The sequence below is a fragment of the Cryptomeria japonica genome, chromosome 4 (assembly GCF_030272615.1).
Source record: "Cryptomeria japonica chromosome 4, Sugi_1.0, whole genome shotgun sequence".
Taxonomy (NCBI): domain Eukaryota; kingdom Viridiplantae; phylum Streptophyta; class Pinopsida; order Cupressales; family Cupressaceae; genus Cryptomeria; species Cryptomeria japonica.
In genome coordinates, this window is record NC_081408.1 from 261,247,733 (window position 1) to 261,254,517 (window position 6,785).

Genomic DNA, 6,785 nt, shown 5'->3' on the forward strand with positions numbered 1-6,785 from the left:
AAGAGCCCGTATCAAGCATCAATTAGATGCTTGTGGGGAAGATGTGGTTTTTCTTCAGGAAACTAAGATGTCAACAGATCAGTTCTCTTCAACTTTTTCAAAATGGACAAGCTAGCAGACATTTCTAACTACCTCCATTGCTGCTTCTTAGGGATTTCTTTCTATATGAAAATCAACCTCGGTAATAATGCAATGAATTGTTGATTCCCCAAATTGGCAAGAATTTATCTTCAGACATGTAGTGTCCTAGTTTAAATACTTCATTGGTGAAGTGGCCACCAAGGTTCAAATCCTTGTTGGGCCATTATACTCACAAGGCCTTGTGCCTTCGCTGGGCAATTGTGCTCGCGGATTTGAACAAGTGAAGTGTGGGGATGAGATCCCTTGTTTGTGGCCTCACCGATTCATAGCTCTGGTTCAAAAGCTTTCACATGGAGTCGGAGGGCATGTCGTGCTAGCATCACTGGTCAAGTTAAAAAGTTTACTAGGCATAGTTTTTAAAAAAAATAAAATTGGCAAGCATTTAAATGTCTTCAGTTTGATTTGCAATTTTTATTGCTTAATATCTATGCTCCAAATTCCACCCAGGGTAAGATGAAACTATGGGAAGAGATTGAGACTTTCTTGGAGCAGTCTGAACCCCTTAAAGTGATCCTCGTAGGGGATTTTAATGATATATTATCAGCTTTAGAGAAAATAGGGGGCATTGCTCCACCTCCTAATGTCATCAGTGATTTCAAGGCCTTTGTTCAGAATAATGCTTTAATTGATATTACACCAGCTAAGAGATCTTACACTTGGACAAATAAAAGAAAATAGTTTTGTCATATTGCTATTAGATTGGACATATTTTTGACTTCTGCATTATGGATAGAAAAATAGTTTGTCCTACAGTCTGAGATTTTGCCTTGGTCGGAATCCGATCATTTCCCCATCTCATTATCTATTCAAAAACTTTATATTTCTTCATAGTCAAAGATCCCATTTAAGTTTCATTCAATGTAGTTTAGACATCATTATTTTTTACATCTTCTCCAATCATGGTGGCAACAGGCTCCAAAAGTGGATGGAACCTTTCAGTTCTGACTATACCAAAAAATGAGATTCATTGAGACAAAAATTAAGGAATGGAACCTCACTGTTTTCAAAAATGTTTTTGTCTAGAAAGAAGCAATGGCAAAGCAGTTGCATTAGATCAATGAAAAAATTATACTAAAGGGTATGAACCACAACACTTATACTCAACAAAAATTGTTACAATCTAAGTGGGAAGAACTTCTAGCAAGAGAGGAGATCTATTGGAGGTACAAGTCGAGAGAGTTATGGCTCAAAAAAAGGGATCAAAATACCAATTTTTTTCATAGATCAGAAATGATTAAAAAAGCTAAGAGCACTATTTTCTCTATCACAGATAGCACAACTGAAAATAAACTCAAAGGGGAGGAAGACATTAAAAAAGAGGTTGTTAATTTTTTCTCAAGTCTTTTGGAACCTCATCAGCAATCAAATATTTTAGCTCATGGGTCATGAGCTAGGAAAAAACTTTTAGAAACTATTCCTCAGATTATTTCTTCCCAATAGAATTGCTCCTTCTTGAAACCGTTTACAATGGAAGAGATTAAAAAAAAAAAAAATTTCTATGTCCCCTGATAAAGCTCCTAGGCCTGATGGCTTTAAAACCCTTTTCTTTCAAAATGCTTGGGATTTCATTTTCTCTAACCTCAAAGATTTGGAAGAATCTCAAATATCAGGGAAAATTCTATCCCAATTCAATGTTACTCATATTGTACTTATTCCAAAAGTGCAATCACCAGTAACCTTTTCAGACTTTAGGCCTATATCTTTGTGCAACACAATCTATAAGACTTTTACCAAGGCGATTTATATGGGACTTTTGCATCTCACCCCTTCGTTTATTTCACCGGAGCAAGGAGGATTTGTCCTAGGAAGGGAAACAATTGAAGGTGCATTGGTTGCACATGAAGTGTTACATTCAATATCAACACACAAGATCCCAACTTTAATCATTAAATTGGATATGATGACAGCATATGATAGGGCTAATTGGGAATTTATTATGGATATAATTTACAACTTGGGATTTGACAAAAAATTGGGAAGATGGATCTACACTTGTATCTCAGGAGCAAAATTTTCAGTTCTCATTAATGGTTCACCGGCTGAATTCTTCTCTTCAACTCAAGGGGTTATATAAGGAGACCCTTTGTCTCCAATTTTATTCATTATATTAGCTAAAGCCTTAAGTGGATCCTTCAAACAAAGGCATTTCTAGGGGATTTGGAAAGGAATAAGCATCCCACAGACTCCCCTTGTGGTGACTCATTCCTTATTTGCAGATGACACACTTTTATTTTGTCTAGCCATTGAGTAAGATGAAACAAGCATAAAGGATACCTTGGACAATTATATGGTAGCTTCCAATCAAAAAATTAATCCAAGTATGTCTAAAATATTTGTGCTCAACTCAAACTTGGTAGCCACTAATGCAATTGTAGATATTTTGGGGTTTAAACTTGCTGAGTTACCTTCACAGTATTTAGGCATACCCTTTTCTTCTAGTGCACCTCGTCAATCTTATTGGGAAAGGGTAATTCAGGATATCCAAAATAGGATTGCTTCATGGAAAGGGAGATGGCTTTATATATCAGGCAGGATTCTCATGATCAACACTGTGCTATCAGCAATTCCCAATTACTTTATGACCATTCTTAAATCCCCTAAATTAGTCATCATTGTCATATAAAAATTGATCATAAGTTTTTTGTGGAAAAGAAATATGGATGGGAAAAGGAAAATTCCTTTGATCTCATTAAAAGATATATGCTCTAATGAATTGTCTGGTGGAGCAAGTGTTCATGACTTAACAACAAGAAACTTTTCTTTGGGGGCCAAGCTTGTTTGGTTTATGTACACAAAAGATTCATCAACATGGTACAAAAATTTAAGGGCCAAATATCTGGATGATGATAATCCATGTAGGATTTTCACAATTCAAAACCCACCTTTTGGCTCAGTAATGTGGAATTTCCTAATTAATTGTAGAATTTTAATCCTAGCTCACCTTACTTGGCAAATTCATAGTGGTCAGTAAGCTTTATTTTGGTATGACTCTTGGAATGGGTATCCCCCATTGCATTTAGTAGATCAATTTCAATAGACCCAACATTATTTTATGGAAACTATTGGGACAAAAGTGCGAGATTATTTCCAAACAATAGAAGCAACTATAGGTAAAGTCAATTGAATTAAGTTAGAAGCTCCTTTCATGTCTTCCCAACTTCAACAAGATCTTAATGAAGCAATTCAAAGTCGGCAAGTCTACTTTCATCATGATAATGATATATTAATTTGGGCTTCCTCTAAAATAGGTCAATATACAATAAAATTGGGGTATCAAGCAACTATTTCTCAACAAGGTTAGGCATCTTCTCATAAAGCATTGTCCTTTTGCTGGTCTCCGGGTATTCTCCTTAAAGGAGGGTGTTTTACTCGGTTGGCATTGAAGCACAAAGTTCTTACAAGTGACCCATTAGTCAAATTAGGAACCTCTGAAAGCCCATACATATGTGTTCTTTGTAATACTGAAAAGGACGACATAGATCATCTTTTTCTTCACTACCCTTGCCCTTTCACTTATGCTTGTTGGGAATTTGTTTGTCATAAAATCCATTGGCAAGCTCCAATGCCTAAAACAGCTCTGGGATATGTTCTCTTCCTGGCCAGTGCTATTCAAAAATTCAATGTTTGCATGTATTTGGAGACTGATTCCTTCCACGGTCATATGAACTATATGGTGGGAAAGAAATAAAAGGATATTCAGAAAAAAAACCTCTTCAGTACAATCAGTATTGGCCAAAATCGAGAAATCCGTGTGTGAGATTACCAAAGCATATGTATCTAAAAGTAAGCATGTGGGTTCAAGTTTTGGTATGACTTATGCAGAGTCAGTTTGATTTATTTTCTAACTACTCATACAATCTCCCAGCTACCAACATCAACTATCTTAACATACTTACCTGATAGATCAAACATTCTCTTAATCTAAAACAGCAAACAACATTATAATTCTGAGGAGATGAAGATTTAGAAATATTTGGGAGAAGTTTCCCAGTTGGTGCGCGCAGGTGTCCATTTGGGACACTTGGGACTGAAATAGGACGCTGTGACTCTCGAATTGAGGAGCTCCACTATTGGAGCGAACTTTACGCCGCGGGGTGCCTTGTATTGATTTATAGATGCCCCTTGGCTAAGGGCATAGTCCATCAACTCATCAAATGTCCCACTTTCTACTTTTTTTTATCTCCAGAGGGCCGATGGATTTGTCAGCGGCTCTACCTTGTCTGTACACCGAATTTAAACTCTCCTCCACAGTGAGACAACACTGCTGCAACACCTTAGCAGGCACTTCAGAAGTGTTGAGCTCCCAGAAGAGAACGTAATGCCCCGGAATGCTAGATACGTCTGCGTAGCTGGTGTACTCAATCACTCGAGCCCCATAGCTCTCCAGATGCCCAGTTGCCTTGTTAACCGCGTTCTGCAGCTCCACTTCGTTAGTTTTGTCCGAGTCAATGCTCAACATTACATTTTTCCGGCACACAAAGTGAAACTGCGGCGCCGAATTGTGGAAGCCGGTCACCCTGAGCACGTCTCCCACTCTGTAACGATACAGCCCTGCATCGCAACAAGGAAAATAAAAATAACTACGTTAATCAATCATTATATAACGGTTTTCATGTTTCTGACATAGAGCATGTACAGATAATCATTATATGACGCTAGAATCATTATATGACGCTATGATCATTATATAAAGCTTTTTGCTTTTTTGCTATAGAGCATGTCGAGATATTCATTATATAACGATTTTTATTTATTTTTTGGGTATTTTACCTGCGTATGTGGTTACCACAAGTTCATATTCTTCACCCATTTTGACGTCAGCGAGCTCCACCAGCTCTGGCTGATTGTTGATTTTTCCACTGTGATTGTCTCCGCGGAGGGCAATGAATTCGAAGTAGCCCATATTCGGCATGATAGTGTACGACACTTCCGACGGTTTGCTAACCGGATGGAGATTGAGGCCGAAGTAGCACTCGGAGGAGGCGTACATCGTGCACAACTGAGGGAGTCCGCCGCTGTAGAAATCGAGGGTGAGGATGTACTGGGCCATGGCGCCTGTCAGGATCACTTCGAGGTACTTTGTGTTGGGCCACAGCCGAGTGATTATTCCCTCCCATGACTCCTTCGAGCACTCCCGTTCCATGAGATCTGCCATATCAGGATTGGGACTCATTGACTCAATATGTTCATCACGGCGTTTCTTAATGAAGGATCGGTCACGTCTTCCTCGCTCGGTCTTCCCATTCGAATATCACGGCAAAGCGACACCCAGTGCTGTTCTAGGAAATGAATTGCTCTGAGCAAGCCCGAGGCGAAGATGGCTCCTGCTCTGAGAATTTGTTTGTTTTGGGCAAGGCTGCAGAGGAGTTGAGCGTACATGCTCTGGTGGGAATCGGGGCACAAAATGGCCTCCATGGGGCTGATGTAGACGTTGTAGGGATCAAAAGGCTTTTCTCTGAAGTGCCGGCTCTTGTAGTAGCTCGTTAGGACTGGCCGAGCTACTAATCCGCCAGGAGTCTTGGTTTCAGATTTGATGAAGAGGAAGTACATACCTTTTCCCTTGTCCAACCCCTTTACGTACCTGCCACACACCATTTCCCAACATTAGATCCTGCCCTTTTAATTGGAATCAAACATATATGTCTTTGATGTAAGAATTGAGGGAGAAAAGACTGACTGGTTCATGACAGGCATGAGATGGCTGTAAAGAAGAGTTCTTCGGTCTAATTCCTCTTCGATTGTGGGCATCAGCTTGCGTTCTCCAGCGGATGTTCCAGAGCTGTCATAACGCTATTTCATTCAGGTGAATTTGAATTTAACTGCTACTAGAAACATCGAATTGACACACACAACGCTATTTCATTCAGGTGACCTTAAGATGAAATATTAGAATTTTACTTCATATTTACCTGGTGAGAAATTCGGAGACCCGATGAGATGAAAGAATAGGAGACTTATCCCCGTTAGGGATTCGCACAATATCAGGCCGCAGATCCTCGTATGTAATAACGGGCAAGAGTTTTTTGAAAGAGTCCCTATCAGTGCGACCATTGAGGCTATAGCGCTTTAGGTATTCTGTATTAGCGTTCCTCGTCAAAATCTCAGAAAGCACTTGAGCCTGCACTTGATCAGCATGTATGGTGACATTGTCAATGAAGTCGAGAGCTTTCTTATCATTATCACTGGGGATTGCAGTGTTCACACAAAGCATGGCTTCGGACATCCTGATCTTTATCAAAAACCTGAAGGACTTGGATAAAGACGGGGATGTGAGGCAAAGAGAGAAGCTAGATTTCAGACTCAACTCCTGTGATTGGGTGATGTGAGGAACTCGTTGTGAGGTGTTTGCATTTATAGCTGTATTCGAGCCAGCGCGTGTCGTTGTTCCAAACTGTCCTAAGGCATATCCGAAATTCCCATGAGATACCATTCGTTTAAAATACTCGGTGGACAGCCTTGTCCAGAAAGATTAAAGTTGTAGCTCTCAGCTTAAATGAAAATTAAACCCTTGTTTCTTAAATTTGAAGACTCTTTATTATATGTCTGTAAAGACAGAAACGTCAACAGAGGCATTTTCATATTGCGTGGCGGAACCAAATATTACAGTGTGTTTCCAATAAAAAGAGACAAATATGTAGGTGGAA

The 6,785-nt window shown here is 39.4% G+C and overlaps 1 pseudogene; it reads right to left on the reverse strand.

The window, feature by feature from the left end:
- Positions 1-4,104: 4,104 nt before the first annotated feature.
- Positions 4,105-6,571, reverse strand: LOC131065455 (indole-3-acetic acid-amido synthetase GH3.6-like; annotated as a pseudogene).
- Between the last annotated feature and the right edge of the window lie 214 nt (positions 6,572-6,785).